This window comes from Cibotium barometz, chromosome 13, assembly GCF_041138505.1.
Source record: "Cibotium barometz isolate CiBa-2024 chromosome 13, ASM4113850v1, whole genome shotgun sequence".
NCBI lineage: Eukaryota > Viridiplantae > Streptophyta > Polypodiopsida > Cyatheales > Cibotiaceae > Cibotium > Cibotium barometz.
Genome location: NC_141058.1, coordinates 30,279,664 through 30,298,594, shown reverse-complemented (window position 1 = coordinate 30,298,594; position 18,931 = coordinate 30,279,664). Strand labels below are relative to the sequence as shown.

The 18,931-nt window shown below is 42.3% G+C and overlaps 1 pseudogene; it reads left to right on the top strand.

The window, feature by feature from the left end:
* The first annotated feature begins 1,466 nt into the window (after window positions 1-1,466).
* Window positions 1,467-2,875, top strand: LOC147632594 (uncharacterized; annotated as a pseudogene).
* Window positions 2,876-18,931: the final 16,056 nt, after the last annotated feature.

Sequence of the window (18,931 nt, the reverse complement as noted above, 5' to 3'; positions counted from 1 at the left end):
TCTTGAAGAATGCTTGTGGCTAACCTTTTTACATTGTATCACTATTTAATGTAGCAAGACGATGTTGAAAGTGATGGTTTGGTGATGAAGGTGGTGGTGCACGTGGTGAAGATGCGGGTGTAGATAAAGATGATGCATTAATTTAATTAGTTTTTAATGTCTTCATCTTTATTTATTTTTGGACATGAACACCTTATGTAATTTACAACTATGTATATAATTTTCAATATAATCCATGACATTATTATATTACAATTATTTTTTATGTTTTACGTGTTTAAGTGTTTTTTTTAAAATGTGATTGAGTAGTGTTTAAATAATGTGATTTAAAAAAAAGCATGCATAGAATGGAGGAGAGATGTGGAGACACATGTCCCCATATCTCTCCCCCATTCTGTCTCCATTTTTTTTCTTGTAGATAGTTAGAAGCTACATACGCTGCTAAACAGACGCAACTATATATGCATTTATATGCACGACTTTAGCCGTGTGCTCATAGCCAGGAGTATAGCCGCATTGATAATCACCTAAAGGTTTTTTTTCATATATATATTCTTTTCTAAACGCGGCTTTTTGTTGTAGTCTCTCTCTCTCTCTCTCTCTCTCTCTCTTGTTGAAATATACAAGTGAATAGGGTGTGTGCGGGAACAAGCCCTTGGCTAGAGGGCTGTAAAAGAGAATCTGTAAATGTGAGAGAACCTGTGAAAAAGCCTCTAGCCCTTGGCTAGAGGCTGTAAAAGAGAGTCTGTAAATGTGAGAGAACCTGTGAAAAGGTGAGAAGAATCTACTGGGAGAGAATAAAGGGTAGCATGAGGAGATTTAGGAGGTGTGGAGATATTCTGGGAGAGGTGGAGAGAATCAAGCAAAAGAGGTAGAGTGAATCAAGGAGAAATCAGTGGGATTAAATGCTTGGATGTAAACTCTATAAATTGAGGCATTGGCCTGATGAGAACTTGTTGGTTTTTGATTATCCATGCCTATATTAAGCTATTAGTTAATTACTCACTAATCACATCTTAATTATCATCTAATCTCTTTGTTAATGATGTTAATTCTAGCATTTGATCCACCATAGCTCATCACATTGTTGTAATTTTAACATGGTATCAGAGCCTAGCCTAGAATCAAAAATGTGCTCTTAAATACTAATTATATTTTTTAAATACTAATGGTGATCTTAATCACCCAACAAAGTGTTTTTTAACACTAATGAAGCTAATCCCCATCAAAATTAGTAATTGGGCACAAACCCTAAGTGTGCTAAACCGTAAAAATTACTATTTTAATCTCCTATTTATGCAACATTCTTGACTTGATTAGGGTTGTTGCACTCTCATATGCCTTTCTCTTTCTAATTAAGCCCGAATATCATAAAATTCTAATTTTTTTATTAGCTGCTTAATCAATCTGTTTCTATTATTTATATAAGTATATGGCTGGTCCTACTGCTGCTGCAGCCGATGCCGATGCCGATGCCGATGTTTCATCCGTACGCGGCATCGGGCATGAAGCTGGCTCTGTGCCTACTGCTATGCATGTCGACAACTCGACGTTTGGTGTTTGGTGGTGAGAAGCTGGTGATGATTGGGCCAGCACCGCACTGCCCACCCCCCGTAGAGGTGGTAAAGGTGCCCAAAGTGGTGACGGAGTACCCCATGCCGGGCGCCATGCAGACACACCAGATGGCCGTGGTGGGCGAGCACCTGCTGTTAGTGAGCCAGCAAACCAACAGCAGTCTGGTGAAGGTGGAGCTGGACCCGGCCACGGGGTGCCCGCTCTCCTGCACCAGGTTCACGGTGGGCAACTTCTGGGCTGGGTTGCACGGGCTTGCCGCGTCTCAGGAGCAACCGGGCCACGCTACAGTTCAAGGCCGCCCTCATCCGCCTGAGCCTGGCCGCGGGCAAGAAGGCCGCGGGCAACGATCCCGCGGTGGTGCAAATCATACAACTCCCCGCCTCCGTGGAGGGCCCCCACTGCGTCCTCGAGAATGGGGACGACCTCTGGACCAGCTGCAAGGACAGCCGGCACGTGGTGCGCGTGAACCACCGCAACACGTCCGACGTGTCCGTGTACCCGTCCAGCGGCCGCCCCATCTTCGTGGCCATCCACCCCACAAGTGGCGACGTGTTCGCCAGCCTGGACCAGAGCAGCAAGATCTGGCGGTTGGATTCGGCCACCGGCCAGGCCGTCGAAGAAGACATCCCGGCGTCCGAGGGCAGCACGCCGGTGGGGCTGATTTCCGGGCCAGACGGCAATGTGTGGTTTGTGCTTCTGGGTGGCGCCTCGGGTGGGACAGGGACGTTCGGTCGCATCTCTGGAACGGGCGAAATCAAATGGTTCCATCTCAGCACGCCTGCGGGAGCCAATGCCGGCCTCATCCACCTGGCATTTGATTGGGATTATGAGGCCGCCAAGAAGCTGAAGCAGGATGCCAAGCTCCAACCAACCTTACGAATATGGCTGCTGGGCTCTTCCTTGCTCTCCCACAGCACCGGTGCGGATGCCATCTTCGCCGTCCAGCTGGACGGTAATCGGGTCACCAGCGAGCACACCATCACTCTGGCAACGCCGCGCTGCTTCACGCACCGCATCCTGCCCCACCGCACGGGCCTGTTTGTGTCAGAGCTCGGCGTCTCGGCCCTTGCTCACGTTGCCGGAGCGGCCTCAGCAGAACCTGAGCGACTTCGAGGGGGAGACCACTGATGTGTACGCGGACTTCGGACTGGGCATAAGCTCATCACAGTACCGCTTCTCGGAGAAACACCCTCCCACATCCCTCGCAGCTGCTCCCGCAGTCGCCTCCCGCGTGGCGGCAACTTATGCTGCCGCCGCCGGAAGCAAGCGCCCACGCGAGTTCTAATAAAAATAAAATACGATCGACACCATATATATATATATATATATATATATTATGACTAGTATTATTTACTAATATATGTAGCAATGCGCGAAAATGATACAAAATGATACGATGTAACACTGTCTACATTAGTTAAACAATTAATTGAACATATCAATTAATCCCAACGTCGTCTTGAGATATAGACAACCCATAAGTATTCAAATAATAGCCACACACATGTTTGCCAGGCATAAGTAACCCGGGAATCACCCCTCCATACGAACCAATTGAAACAAATAGTGGAGGCCCAAAAGCATGCCATATACGGGCGATGTCGTGCCATGGCACGTCTATGGTGTGAAACCATGCATGTCAGGCCATCAAATGCAAATCCAGATGCATGGGTTAAGTGCCATGACGAGTCATTATATGATGCCATGTACATATGTTCATATTGTAAATGAGGTTCAATAAGACGAGCTGAGGCTGAGCCAGATCTCGGAGATTTTGTATATGAGTGTGGTGGGTGATGGTTCTGCTGTTACTCAGAGCTCATGGGTAAGTTGGAAACATTCAGTTATATATGATGGTATGAGTGGCTCGCCAAAGGGATATGTTAATGATGTTAATGGCTTCCCATGTGCATAATGTGTAGTAGCTTCTTTATGGTATCGATGGGTCGAGTTAGTGAATACCTCTTATGGGAGTATAAACATGAGGGCATGCCAATGCACAAGGGAATGCATTTATGAAGACATGGAGATATATTTGAGTGAATAATTGGGGGATTCTACAAATCACATAGTCGATATGATGACATTATAAACCATGGAGGCATCAAGAGCAATGGAGATCCAATGGGGCATTAGAGTGCCGAAGTCTTATCGAATGCGGGAGACACAATTGGATGATCAACTTTGTATTGGAAAGCTTGCCTTGATGCCAATGTTAGGAGCATCACACACCTTATTGAATGTAGATTATAATCAGGGATATTAAGAGGGCAGCTTGCGAGGCATTAAAAGGATAAATAATCGAAAGCATTAGAAAAGGAAAGGTGGCGCATGAGTATTTTGGGAAGAGGGAAAATGCGGGAAGATAGCTGCAAAAGGTGGGGAAGCGCCGAACTCCTTGCGGGAAAGTATAGAAAAATCAGAGAAGTGGGGTGGTGCGCATAGGAGAGGGAAGTCTGCAGAAAAAAGAAGAGAACCAGTGCGCCTTCGACCAGAGGCTCTAAATCCAAACTGGCGGCTACCATTCAACGCTTGTAGGAGTTAGAATTGATGAGTAAATTGTGTGCTATCTAGTGATGGGTTTTTCAATAAATATATGTTTTCTGCCTTTCACGGCCTACAGCGAAGCGCCGTTTGGAAATTTACAAAAATCATGTGAAAACCGCCTTTCCACTTTCAGATAAGTGTTAATTTAATTTATTTTTGTTTCACTATCCTACCTACCCACGATTTGAAAAAATCGTGGAGTCTATAAACCTTTAAAGGTTTTGTAAATCAAGAGGGACTTGATATGAAGAGTTGTGATATTAATGCATCAAAAAACATGAAATCAAAGTATCAGAAAATACAGCAAGGATTCTGGTAAATTTGATTTTGTTTCTACCCTAGTGGATCTGGAATGCAAGCCTTGGAATTTCTTAAAATCATGTGAGCATGTTATAGTTATGCTATATATCACCTTGTGTTTGTGAGTTGTTGGAATTTATAGGCAGGTTTTCAGGTGATAAAGAACATCATGAGATAATGGGAATGGAGACACTGGATGTATGGAATGAAAATGGTTACATGTATGTTGGAATTATTTGAAGGTTATGTTATGCCTACATGTGATTGGCTTGAAGGATTTGGAAAAAGAAGCCAGTGAATCTATGTTTGGAAAGGGACAAGCACTTGGTACACAATTTTGTGCAATCATCAGGATGAATTCAAGGATGTATTGAGGTGAATTGACACATGTATATGTCATTAAAAATGGATATGTCCTATGCTCCTTGGAGAATTTTGTGTGTGAGTTTCCTTGTTAAATTTGGTACCTATTCTCACAGCTAGAAGTCTCGTACTTTCCCAGCGACATCGTCCACGTCACGACAGCTCTTTGGTGAACTCGACGTGAAACTGCTGGGGTGAGAGTGTGGTGAAATATACAGGGAAGCTATGGCTGAGAGTTCTGAGGGTCAGGGGGTTCATTTTGATCCCGGAGTTATGCAGATGTTTCAGATGTTTACTATGTACATGCAACAGCAGCAAGCTGCTGAGAGGGGACAAATTTCCACGACCAAAGCACTACAATCAATTGTGAAAAAGGTGGATCAATTTGATGGAAAGGATATCACAAAGTACCTGCGCAATTACATAAAGGAAATGGAGCTAAACAGGGTGACTGAGGAGGATATGGTTCGAAGTTTTGAGCTGGTATGTGTTCCTGAAATAAGAGAGCACATAAGAGGATTGCAGAGAGCACATGGTGGCAGAAATTGGGAGGAGCTCAAGCTTGCTTTAAAGGACGAATATTTCATGGAGGATTCTGAGCGAGTGACCAAACGAACTTTCTTGGAATGGGTCACAAAACCTAAAATGGGAATTTCTGCCACCACAGAGCTGCTAAGAGAGTTTGAGAAGCGCTATGCCCAGCTGTCAAGGATAGAGCGTACAACTTTGGATAGAGAAAAAACAGAGCTCTTCTTACAAGTAGCTGGGAAAGATCTCCAAGAAAAACTGGAAATTCTCCTCGAGGATAAGGATACAGAGCAGGGACTAAAGAGTGATTGGAATGATGTTGAGGATGCTGTCACTATGCTAGCAAAGCGGCAACGAAGGAGGGATAAAATGGTGATGAGCTCGGGAACTCCTATAATTGCTGTTACCCCTGAGAATCTACCAAAACCAGCTGCTACAATCCCAAAGGTAGAAGGGCCGATGGATGAGCTTATTAAGGGTATGCGAGACCTAAAATTGAAGATGTCCAGGATTGAAGAAAAGGAGCTACCATTAGGGCAGGCTTCTATGCAAAGGCCTCAAAGCAAAGAAGGGTTTACATATAGATGCATATGGTGTGATGACCCAGAACATGCAAAGAAAGATTGTGCTAGCTATAAAGAAGCCCTTAAAAATCAACTTGTGTTTTTCAAAGATGGGAAAATCCACCTTACAGAGACTGGTCTTCCATTGAGTACAAACTTTGGGAAAGGAGGGATGAAAAAGTTGGTTGAGGATAAGGCTGCTAGTCATGCGATCTCTATGGTTGAGGCAGCAACCTATGGATTAAAGGTTGGTCAATCAAAGCAGGGATTTGAGAATGATGAAGATTATGAGAATGAGGATTTTTGGCCATCAACAATGGAATTAATTGCGTCAAAGAAGGTGTCTAAGCAAGCTTTGCATGGGGCAGGTGATTGTATACGTCTTGAGACTGGCTGGGAGGAGCCTGTGGATTCTTTATCTGTTCATACCTACATTGCTAAATGCCAAAATAATGAGGCACAGGTAGAGGAGAAGCGTAAAAGGGAAAATGAGGAAGGAGGGCCATCAAAAAGAGTTACACGTGGAAGTGAAAAGAAGGATCCTGGGCCATCACATATGCCTCCACCGCATAGCAGACCTCCACAGGAAGTATCAATGGAAGAAGTGCCAGCAAAAATGAAGCATGAGAAGGAGAAGGATAAAGGGAAAAGTCCACTCTACAAGCTTCAATCTAATATTGAAGCTACAACAGATCTCAAAAAGGTGCTTGAAGAGAGGATTCTAAACAGCAGGGTGGATCCGAAGAAAATTGGGCATAAGTTTACACAAGAAACTCTAAAAGAGCTGAAGATTGGTGAGAAGGATTTTCTGTTGCCAGTTGAAAAGAAATGCTTTGAGGAAATGCTTGTGAGACATGGGAAAGCCTTTGCTTTTCAGCCGCATGAGATAGGCTGTGTTGATCTAAGTGTAACAGCACCAATGGTGATCTTTACTGTTCCACATGTGCCCTGGAACCTGCAGCCAATTCCAGTGCCAAAGGCTCTCTTGCCAAAGCTGATGGAATTACTAAAAGAAAAGATCAGGATGGGAATTTTGGAGCCATCATGCGCTCCATATTCCAACAGATGGTTTACTGTGCCAAAGAAAAATGGGACATTGCGCTTTATTCAAGATATGCAACCTGTAAACAAAGTCACAATCAAGAATGTGGGAGCAGGTCCGATTGTGGATGAGTTTGCAAAGCATTTCCAGGGAAAGCTATATACTCTATGGGTGATCTGTATTCGGGATATGATCAGTTCCAGCTGGATATACAAAGCAGGGACTTGACCACAATGAGAACTCCTTTGGGATTAGTAAGGATGTGTACCTTACCACAGGGAGCCACCAACTCAGTGGCACATATGATGAATGGAATGAATAAAGTCTTACGAGACTTCATACCACAAATAACTATGCCATTTTTGGATGATGTGCCAATAAAGGGCTGTGATGAGAAAGACAAAGATGGGGATTTGGATTCAAAGGGGTGCCGCAAGTTTGTGGCAAATCATATAAAGGATTGTGATATGATTCTATTCAGGCTTGAAGAAGTGAATCTTCCTTTGTCTGGGCTGAAATCAGTGTTTGGAGTTGGTGAAGTGCTAATAGTGGGACATCTTTGTAGTACTAGTGGACGCCGACCTTGTCCAGCCAAGATAGATGCAATACAAAGAATGAAAGAGACATGCATTAATGTTACAGAGCTGAGGAGATTTCTTGGAGCATGTGTCTTTTATGTTATTTGGATCCCAAATTATGCACATGTAGCAGATCCTCTTTATCAACTTTTGAGGAAAAATCAAAAATTTCTGTGGAGTGCAGTACATATTAAAGCTATGCGGAAGCTGAAATGTTTGCTCCAATCATCACCTACTCTGAGAAAGGCAGATTATGAGTGTGGCAGGCCAATGATTGTTACAGTTGATACTAGTCCTACTGGAATAGGATGGGCAGTAGGGCAAGATGATGAGGATGAACACAGGTATGTAATCAGATTTGGAGCAAAGGTATTAAGCATCCGACAAAGAAAATATCCGCAGATCAAGAGAGAGTTATGGGGAATAGTTACTGCTCTAAAATGTGAAAAAAAATATCTTATTGGGGCATCTGTACTTGTGGAAATTGATTGCTTGCCACTTATTGGGATGATAGCAAGTTGTACCACTCCAGATATTGCTATGCTTAGGTGGATTGCTTATATCAAGTCACTAAATCCTGAGTTTGAGCATATTGCGGGAAAAGATAATCCAGTTGCAGATATGCTATCAAGAGCCAGGTATAAAGATGAAAAAGAGATGATTAGTAACATTGATGATGTGGGTACAAAGTTCTACACTACTACATATGCAAAAGGGGACCATATTTGCCTATCAAATGCACTTGAGTCTTTTACTGAGGAAATGTATGAAGGAGATTGGCTGCTTATTGGTCAATACTTGAGTACTCTGACAAGACAGGAAAATTGGTCTGACTCAGAATTTAAGAGGATCCGCAGAAAAGCATATGGTTATTTTCTAAAGGATGGGTACCTCTGGAAGCATCCTAAGCAGAGGAATGCTATGCCACAGAGAGTCATATGTGATAAAGAGACTCAAGGGAAGCTTGTAAAAGAATTCCATGAGAGTCTCTGGGCTGGACATCGAAGTGTGTGGGCCACCTTTACCAAAATAAAGGAAAAATATTGGTGGAAAGGAATGTACAAGGATATTTCCCAATATGTGGAAACATGCATGGTATGCCAAATGTACTCAAATGTGCGGCATTGTGATGGCTTGCAACCAACCTACCCACCTGCCATGCACTACAAATGGGTAGTGGATCTAGTAACAATGCCTTTTGGAATTTGGCAGATGCGGTACATAGCACTTGCAAGAGAAGATTTGACAAATCAGGTAGAAGGGCGTGCTCTTAGAACAAAGAGTACAGAAACAGTATGCGAATTTCTCTTGGAAGATGTGATTTGTCGGTATGGTTGTATTGGGAAAATAACAGCTGATAGGGGTGAGCTAGATGTTGAAGAAGAAAGGGAATTCTTCTCTAGAATTGGCATCAAACTGTCCCTAACATGTGCTTACAATCCTAAGGGCAATGGTAAAAGTGAGCAAGGACATCCTCCAATCATTAAAGCTTTGGCTAAGGCATGCAGAGAAAGAATGCGAGAGTGGCCAAGGCTGCTACCATATGCCTTGTGGGCTGACCGTACAACTCATAGCTCAGTATAGGATACATGCCTGCAGAATTAATGTATGGTCAGAAGCCAGTAATGCCAGTTGAAGAAGTAGTTCCAACTTGGAATGTTTTGCCCTGGATGGAAGGATTGAGCAGGGAAGACCTCCTTGCATTGCGAATAAGGCAACTGGAGAGAAGGCCAGAAGATGTAGAGCTTGCTAAAGCTCGCTTGAAAGATGCAAGGTTGAAAAATAAAGAAAGATTTGATAGAAGATACAGACTCCGGCCAAAACCTATTGAAGAAGGTGATTGGGTACTAATGTATGATAGTAGCCTTGACAACCACTTCACTGTTCAAAGGAAGTTTGCAAAAAGATGGTTTGGCCCTTACATTGTCAAGCATGTGCATGGAAATGCCATGTATACTCTGTGTGAGCTTGATGGAACAGAGATAAAGAATCTTGTAGCAGGCAAAAGGATCAAGATGTTCAAAAGAAGGCTTGACAATGATCCTTTTGATTCACAAGGAACTCAGGATAAGAGGCTTGATAATGATAACATGGATATGGCTGAAGAGGAAGAGAATGATTTTCCTAATAATGTGGAAGATGAGGACGACATCCAGATATATGTGGATCTTGATGATGATTTGGCACATACCAGATAATGTGCAGGTTTAGAGGGGGTGGATGTCGTGCCATGGCACGTCTATGGTGTGAAACCATGCATGTGAGGCCATCAAATGCAAATCCAGATGCATGGGTTAAGTGCCATGACGAGTCATTATATGATGCCATGTACATATGTTCATATTGTAAATGAGGTTCAATAAGACGAGCTGAGGCTGAGCCAGATCTCGGAGTTTTTGTATATGAGTGTGGTGGGTGATGGTTCTGCTGTTACTCAGAGCTCATGGGTAAGTTGGAAACATTCAGTTATATATGATGGTATGAGTGGCTCGCCAAAGGGATATGTTAATGATGTTAATGGCTTCCCATGTGCATAATGTGTAGTAGCTTCTTTATGGTATCGATGGGTCGAGTTAGTGAATACCTCTTATGGGAGTATAAACATGAGGGCATGCCAATGCACAAGGGAATGCATTTATGAAGACATGGAGATATATTTGAGTGAACAATTGGGGGATTCTACAAATCACATAGTCGATATGATGACATTATAAACCATGGAGGCATCAAGAGCAATGGAGATCCAATGGGACATTAGAGTGCCGAAGTCTTATCGAATGCGGGAGACACAATTGGATGATCAACTTTGTATTGGAAAGCTTGCCTTGATGCCAATGTTAGGAGCATCACACACCTTATTGAATGTAGATTATAATAAGGGATATTAAGAGGGCAGCTTGCGTGGCATTAAAAGGATAAATAATCGAAAGCATTAGAAAAGGAAAGGTGGCGCATGAGTATTTTGGGAAGAGGGAAAATGCGGGAAGATAGCTGCAAAAGGTGGGGAAGCGCCGAACTCCTTGCGGAAAAGTATAGAAAAATCAGAGAAGTGGGGTGGTGCGCATAGGAGAGGGAAGTCTGCAGAAAAAAGAAGAGAACCAGTGCGCCTTCGACCAGAGGCTCTAAATCCAAACTGGCGGCTACTGTTCAACGCTTGTAGGAGTTAGAATTGATGAGTAAATTGTGTGCTATCTAGTGATGGGTTTTTCAATAAATATATGTTTTCTGCCTTTCACGGCCTGCAGCGAAGCACCGTTTGGAAATTTACAAAAATCATGTGAAAACCGCCTTTCCACTTTCAGATAAGTGTTAATTTAATTTATTTTTGTTTCACTATCCTACCTACCCACGATTTGAAAAAATCGTGGAGTCTATAAACCTTTAAAGGTTTTGTAAATCAAGAGGGACTTGATATGAAGAGTTGTGATATTAATGCATCAAAAAACGTGGAATCAAAGTATCAGAAAATACAGCAAGGATTCTGGTAAATTTGATTTTGTTTCTACCCTAGTGGATCTGGAATGCAAGCCTTGGAATTTCTTAAAATCATGTGAGCATGTTATAGTTATGCCATATATCGCCTTGTGTTTGTGAGTTGTTGGAATTTATAGGCAGGTTTTCAGGTGATAAAGAACATCATGAGATGATGGGAATGGAGACACTGGATGTATGGAATGAAAATGGTTACATGTATGTTGGAATTATTTGAAGGTTATGTTATGCCTACATGTGATTGGCTTGAAGGATTTGGAAAAAGGAGCCAGTGAATCTATTCTTGGAAAGGGACAAGCACTTGGTACACAATTTTGTGCAATCATCAGGATGAATTCAAGGATGTATTGAGGTGAATTGACACATGTATATGTCATTAAAAATGGATATGTCCTATGCTCCTTGGAGAATTTTGTGTGTGAGTTTCCTTGTTAAATTTGGTACCTACTCTCACAGCTAGAAGTCTCGTACTTTCCCAGCGACATCGTCCACGTCACGACAGCGTCCCCGATATACAATTGCATAAACACATCAGAGGATGGCTTCATGATTGGTGTGGAAGACTAGATATACACATAATAATGCATATGCAATGAACCAATCAAATGAATGTATGTAAGATGAGTTTAAGTGTCCCATACCACATAGGTGCATTGCACATACACACATAGGATGGTAAAAGATAGAAAACATAAATGTGTCTAGAGTAAGTATATGAAACCAATTTGATGTCCCATGCTACCAGATTAATTCCATACATCACTTCCTTTAGAATAGAAGTTTGAGATGGAGTGGCCAGTTCCCTTTGAAACTTAAATTCTGAAATAAATTTTCTATATCTAGAAATTTTATTTAAGTTACTGAACTTAAAATAATCTTAATGTCAAATCTATGGTTTATTAATTAGGTTCTAATTAGATTGGAAAAATATTATAGATTTATATTTATGAAAAAGTTGTATAAAAGGAAGTGAATATATATACATACCTCCATCGTTGGTGTCATTGAAATTATTTATCAAAAGAATTTTTATACTCAAAGGTACGTGAGTTGTTAAAAAAAATCCACAAGAAACTTAACATTATAACATATAAATTGATTATGGATAGGAAATACTAACCTTGAGTTGAAAAGCTACTAGAGAGGGTGTGAGATTATGAAGAGTAGATAAAATGGATTTTTCAATACATCAAAAGTTTAAGCGCAAATATAAACATGAATGACTAGTACAATTCTAACAATCTTGATTAAGTGAACAAGTCTAAATGATGAAAGATTAATTTACATTTGAAGTTGAAATAAACTTGAATAATAAAGATGAAACTTAAGCGTAAGAGAGTCGTACCTTTTATATATTCGATTTTAATGATGGTCTACATTGAGAAAAATGAGAAACAATGCAAATGGATTGAAATATAATTATTCTAAATGGTGGAATCATCTCCGCTTTTCGGGCATGGGAAATTTTCCCGGTTTTGGTTTTTGGAATGACCACCAGCTTAGTCTCGTGTGCGGACATTCGAGGGCGAGGCCTCGAGTGAGAAACCCTGCCCCGGGCAAGAGGAAGCTACTTCCGCTGCTACCACCCAGGAATCCGGTGTGCAGAGGGGGCAGTGGGATCTCACACAAACGACGGTACAGATGGCGGCACAGCAGAGCATAGGCTACGCAGAAATCCGTGCTGCTGTCCATGGAGCATCCCGGGGGTTTATAGAATTGTGGGGTACGGGTATGGGCGCTGCACAAAGCAAGGACGAAAGGATGGTGTACCAGCAAAGGCTGTAGATCAATGGCTTGCATGGCTCAGGGGGAAAGGTACGGTGTCGATTAACAGGGAAAGGAGTGGTACGCATGTACCTTATCTGGTCAGGGATAGCATGGGTGTCCACGTAGTGGTGCGTGTGGACCACACAGTGGGTGGCTATCCCGGTTCTTGTGTGGCCATCGTACGGGCACCCCGATAAGTGTGTACGGTCTAAATTTTGGGGCGAGGTCCCTAAATTTGGGGCGTCGGCCTCGATTTGCGTGTCAGACCGCCCCGGGGGACGATTTTGTTTTTTTGTTCAAGATGTTCTCCTGGTCCTTGGGGTACAGACCGTTCGTCAATCAGACGCCCGGTCGTGCATTTATTAAGGTTTAAAGGTCGTCGCTTTTTAATTCAAAATAGCCAAAATTTACGTATAAGCTTGATCCGGTGTCTGTTTTGGATGCTGTAAAATCCTATATTAGGGTAAAATCACACGTAGATTCCAAATTTGGGCTCAAAATTTAAAGATTCTAAGTAGAAATGTCTCATTTAATAAAATCATTGATTTTTATACCATAAAAACTCATAAATTTATCTATTACATGGACATTTCTTTATTAGTGAAGATGGGTCCTTCCCCCCTTAAAGAAATCGAGATGTCCTCATCTCATCATGAATTGGGGATAATCCTTAAGAGTGTAGCTTCATCTTCCCAATTTGCATCCTCTTCAGGGTAATCTTTTCAATGTACTAGATGTTCTACAAGAGTTCTATTTCAGAGTTGCCTGTCCCTAAAATCTATGATCCTACTGGGCTGTAGTTCAAGGACTCCTTGAGTAGGGATTACAACTTGTTCATCATCAAGAATATGATCGAGACTGGGTACATAAGGTTTTAACAAACTTACATGAAATACATTGTGGACTTTAATATGGGCTGGGAGTTGGAGTTTATAGGCACTTTTACCTAGACACTTGATAACTGTATAGGGAGCACAATACCTAGGGCTGAGCTTCTTATATTTCCCAAGTGATAGAGAACTTCATTTGGGCCGCACTCATAGAAGAACTTTGTCTCCTTCCTTGAACATCCTTTCAGACCTCTTGGTGTCAGCATAATGCTTTTGTCGATCTTGGGCAGCTTTAATATTGTTTTGGATTGCCTTGGTTTGTTCCTCCATCTCTTCGAGCATTTTCCTAAATGCCTCAACTCTTATGGTCGGATCAGAGAAATTTAGAGGAGACAAGCATTCTTGCCTATAGAGTGCTTTGAATGGTGACATTCATATGCTCAGATGATAAGACGTATTGTAGGCAAATTCTACCAGAGAGGAAGGTATTAAATCCACCTTCTTGGTTCCCATCCACAATATGCTCTGAGAATGTCTTCAATTACTTGATTGACTCTCTCAGTCTCGCCATCGGTCTTTGGATGATAAGATGTGCTAAAGCAAAGTTGAGTTTCCAGGGCTTGAAATAAGGACTGCCAAAACTTTGAAGTCAGAATCCCAATCACTTACTATCCTTTTTGGGAGACCATAAAGTTTGAGGACTTCCTTGATAAATATTCAAGCAACATCAGAAGCTTTGAAGGTCTTCTTTGCTAGTATAAGGTGTTGAGATATCGAGCTCGTCTAGTGAGGCGGTGGACACTGATGACCCGCCTGGTGGATAGGCCCCACACTTACACCACTGGCATGGTTGGTGAGATCTTGGGTGATATGCAGCCAGTGGAATGATAGGCTATGTGACAGCCATTCTAAAGACTGGCATAGTTATAGCGCCAGCTCATTTAGTTGGATTCACACTATAGAGAACCCTTGTATGTATTGGTTGAGTACCTTTCATATTATGTGTACTCTTATCTTGTATATGGTGTGTTGAGTGTTGAGTAAAGAAGAAGAAGATTTTCAGCCTCTCAACTGGTGTGTTCTCTATTAGGGTTTTGTGAGTGTGTGTGTGCTTGCAAGAGCTCAAGCTCTCTTCCCCCCTGCATCTTTTAATGGTATCAGAGCCAAGTTCATGCTAAGGGCTGAGCTGCAAGCAAGAGAACCACAGGAAGCGGTACAAGGGTAAGATCTTCAACTACTCTTCCCTATTTGTGTTGGTGACTACACCCTTGTCGGGAGCTCTACAGGAGGCACCGGCAAACGATCTCTGATTGAGGAGCTTTCTTCGTGGGAGTAAAGCTATAGGGCAACTATACAGTCTTATTGGACAACATTTTCGAGGTCGAAAACACGTTTCGAGCGTGTCTAGACCTCCGTTTTTCACAAAGCAGGCGATTTCGAGCACTGCGGGTAAGTCATCGATTCTCTGCAGAACTCTGTTTTAAGAACTGCAGGAAGATAGATTGGCTGTGCAGACACTGTGGGTGCTGTAAAGAGGTCAATAGTGGCCATTGGGTGTATGTATGCACATTGAGGTCACTGGTTGTGACATTTGAGTGTACTATAGTACCGCTGTAGAAAATACAACAGTTTGTGCAAGACAAACCAGAGTGCTGTTTATGGTAAATTTGTGTGTCTGGCAAGATGTCAAATGATGGCATAACCCAGATTGTGGCTGAGAAGCTTGATAAGAATAACTTCTATGCTTGGAGGTTCAGGTTGACGAATTTTCTAATAGAAAAGGGCTATTGGGACTACATAGAAGGTGAGCATGAAGAGGCACCGGAGATACCGGATATCAATCCGACTGCTCTGCAGATGTCAAGGAGTTCAAGGATTGGAACCAAGGAGCCAGAAAGGTTATGTATTGGCTCTCCATCAGTATACAGGACACCATGATTGGGCACATTCAGGATGCCAAGTCCCCTAAGGAGGCATGGGACACCTTGGTTAAACTCTATGAAACAAATACCAAGGCACGTAAGATACAGTTGAAGAACAAACTTCATACTGTGGAGAAAAAGAGCATGTCTATGAATGACTATGCGTTGAAGATAAAGGATACTGTGGAATTCCTTACATCTATTGGTGTGTCAGTAGATGATGATGATAAGGTGGAAGTCTATCTACGTGGTCTCGGGCCACAATACAAGGCGTTCAAGACGTCTATTCAGACTCGGGAAAACATTCCCAATTTTACAGATTTGGTGTCTATGCTGATTATAAAAGAGAAGAGCTTGGGTGAAGACCAATAGTCTTCACAAAACAAAAACAATTCAGAGCAAGAGGCCTTCTACACAAGTTCAGGAAGAGGACAAGGTAAAGGAGGCTGTGGACGCGGTCAAGGAGGTGGCCGAACAGGTAATCAGAATTATGGTCAGCAGCAGCAGTAACAACAACAGTCCCAGAATTCACAACAACAACAACAACAATAACACACAGGTGGAAGAGGCCAATTCAGAGGCAGGGGGAGTCAAAGAGGCCGTGGAAATTGGCAAAGGCAGTATAATGATGCACGTGGATGCTTTTATTGTGGTAAGCCTGGACATGTGCATGCACAGTGTTATAAGAAGCAGGTCGACATGCAAAATGGGAAATTGCAACAAAACAACTATGCATCCTTGAGCAGAAACAATGAGGATAATGAAAGGTTGTTTGTTATGCAGCATGTCATGAATGCCATGTCTGAAAATGTTGAAGCAGCACAAAAAGATGATGTATGGTATGTTGATTCAGGTGCTTCAAACCACATGACAAGTCATGGGGAGTGGTTCAAGGAGATGAAACACCCGGAAAGACCAGGTTTTGTTGAAACAGAGGATGACACTGCTCATCTAATTGCCCATGTTGGAGATGTGCCATTGTCTATGCAGGATGGCAAAGTGAAGTACCTTGCAGATGTACTTCATGTACCGAACATAACAAAGAATCTCGTTTCAATTGGCCAAATGATTGAGCAGGGTTTGTAGGTTCAGTTTAACCCTGATGGTGGTTGTTATGTTGAAGACTTTAAAGACAAGTGCAGGTTGGTTGCAAAAGGCAACAGAGTGGGCAAAATGTTTACGTTGAATGTAAACATGCTTGAAGTGAGTGCTGTGATGTTTGCAAATGGTTCAGGAATCGTTTTGCAGACACAGACATTTGGCATAAAAGAATTGGACATGTGAATGTGCAGAGAATGAAGTCTATGCAGACTAAAGGAATTGTGACAGGGCTGCCAAAATTTAAAGTAGGAGGTATGCAGAGAATATGTGAAGCATGCCAATTTGGAAAGCAAACAAAACATGTATTTTCACGTAACAGGTATGATAGCAAAAATGCACTAGATGTTGTGCATTCAGATATATGGGGTCCTACGAAGACCGTGTCTATGGGAGGCTGCAGGTACTATGTCACATTTATTGATGACCACACAAGGAAAGTGTGGGTATACTTCATGAAGGAGAAGGGTGAGGTGTTCACTCACTTTTAAGAATTTCAGAGTTATGGTTGAAAAGTAAACAGGGAAATATGTAAAGTGCCTAAGGTCAGATGGAGGGGGAGAGTACTCCAATGAGTTCTCTGAATTTTTGAAGAAGAATGGTATTCGGAGACAGTTTACATGCAGATACACTCCGCAGCAAAATGGAGTTGCTGAGCGGAAAAACAAGCACATTGCTAAGATTGCGCGAGCATTGATGGAAGAGAAAAATATGCCGCATAGCTATTGGGCTGAGGCTGTTCTCTATAGCAGTTTACATCATGAACAGGACTCCAACTGCAGCCATACATGATGTAACTCCAAAGGAGAGGTTTACTGGAAGAAAACTTGATTTGTCTCATCTGAAAGTTTTTGGATGCATTGCATATGTGCATGTGCCAGATGAGCTGAGAACTAAGCTGGATCCAAAAGCTGAAAAATGTGTGTTTATTAGATATTCCCTTGAGCAAAAGGGATACAGGTGTTATAACCCTGCTACACGTGAGTTGAGGGTAAGCAGGGATGTTGTTTTTTATGAGATAAGCAGCTGGTATGCTACTGAAAAAGAACTTGTTGGGGCTGATGTGAGTGGAAGTGTGGTTGCACAAAATGCAAGTCAGCAATCTCACAGACTTTGAGTGGACCAGGAGAGTCCTCATCTAGTGGGTCTATTGATAGACCATGGAATGGGCAGGCTGCATCATAATACCAGTCCTGCAAAATGTGGTTAGTACATCACATAAAGGAAAAGAGAAAGTGGTTGAGCCCCTTGGTATGCCTGACATTTTTGCAGGGCATTCTCATGTTGATGGAGAGTCTAGTGGCTCAAAGATGAGCCTTGATGAGGAGCTTGGGATCCCAGCTATGAGAACACCTGGTGTAAAGAAGGCTATGGAAGCCATGAATGCAAAGCTGCGAAGATCTGGGAGAGTGAAAAACCCTGTGCTGCAGAGGTTTACCTATGATGGTTATGTGGCACATCATTATGCATATATGGCAAAGATTGTGCAGGTTGTAGAGCCCACATGCATTGATGAGGCTGTTGGAAATGTGTGTTGGGAGAAAGCTGTGGATGAGGAGATGGATGCACTATATTGAAATGAAACTTGGGATTTAGTGCAATTGCCTAAAGGCAAGAAAGCCATTTGATGCAAATGGGTGTACAAACTAAAACATAACAGTGATGGAAGCATAAATAGGTATAAGGCTAGATTGGTAGCCAAAGGATATGCGCAGACATATGGCATTGATTATGAGGAAACTTTCAGCCCAGTTGCCAAGATGGCAACAGTGAGAGTTGTGATAGCAGTGGCTACGTCAAAGCAATGGTCTTTACATCAGATGGATGTAAAGAATGCATTCTTGCATGGGGATTTGCAAGAAGAGGTGTATATGTTGTAGCCACCTGGTTATGAGGATGTGAGTCACCCCGAACATGTTTACAGGTTGAAGAAAGCCTTGTATGGCTTAAAACAAGCACCAAGAGCATGGTCTGACAAGATTTCTGAATATCTTGTCACTATTGGCTTTCATGTAGCCAATGCAGATTTCTCGCTGTATGTGAGACATGGTGATAGAGGGGTTGTGCTTGTTGTCATCTATGTAGATGACTTGATCATTACGGGGGACCATGATGCAGAGATCTTTGATGTAAAGATCTTGCTTAGACAGAAGTTTGAGATAAAGGATGTGGGGGAGCTTAGATATGTAGATGACTTGATCATTACGGGGGACCATGATGCAGAGATCTTTGATGTAAAGATCTTGCTTAGACAGAAGTTTGAGATGAAGGATGTGGGGGAGCTTAGATATTTCTTGGGCATTGAGGTGATTAGGTCACCACATGG